Source organism: Bombus impatiens, unplaced genomic scaffold (genome assembly GCF_000188095.3).
Source record: "Bombus impatiens unplaced genomic scaffold, BIMP_2.2 scf_1546, whole genome shotgun sequence".
In the NCBI taxonomy this organism is placed as follows: Eukaryota; Metazoa; Arthropoda; class Insecta; order Hymenoptera; family Apidae; genus Bombus; species Bombus impatiens.
The window spans coordinates 1-773 of NT_177965.1; the positions used below are offsets into that span (position 1 = coordinate 1).

At 52.3% G+C, this 773-nt stretch overlaps 1 pseudogene; it reads left to right on the forward strand.

Annotated features, from left to right (window-relative positions):
- Window positions 1-132: 132 nt before the first annotated feature.
- Window positions 133-773, forward strand: part of LOC112213873 — a 1,265-nt pseudogene continuing 624 nt past the window's right edge.

The window sequence follows — 773 nt, forward strand, 5'->3', positions numbered from 1 at the left end:
TGTCTACGTTATTTCGCTACATCAGAATAGATCTATCCTCCACATTGGTGACCCCGAGGTGATCTGAGTGATAGAAATAATCGGGAGAGTGCCGACAAGACTTTGAACTCCGCGAGTATTAGAGTGTTCGAGATGACGACTACCGACAAGAACGAGCTCACTAACGTGGACGCGGTAAACGCTCAGCTCTGCATACCACCGTTCTGGGCGGACGATGTAGAGCTGTGGTTTAATGTGTTGGAGGCACAGTTCAAACATGCCCAGATTACGAGCGAGGAGGCCAAATATAATGCTGCCATCTCGAATATCGATAAACCTCATGTCCGACTCATCCGCGACATCTTAGTCAATCCACCGGAGAGCGGGCAGTACGAATTCCTCAAAATGGAACTCATTAAGAGCTGGGCGAGTCAGACGCCCGACGCCTACGCAAAATAATAGAGAACGAACAACTAGGCGACAGGACGCCTTCTCAATTTTATCGGGACCAGAAAAGCCTCGCCACCCCTGCAACATCGGACGAACTCATCCTAACTCTCTGGGAAGGTCGACTCCCGGTGCACGTGCAGCGCGTCCTGGCCGCCGTACAGGATAAGAGGCCCGAAACTCTGACCACGTTCGCCGACAGCATCCACGAAGTACGCCCGGAACTAGGACAAGTATTGTCTGTCTTTGTTTACGGGTGCTTTCCTCAGCGCCAATTTATCGCTATACTGAACCTGGGCACCCCTAGGGCCATAGGGGTTGGGATACGCCCAACGATCGTGCAAGGC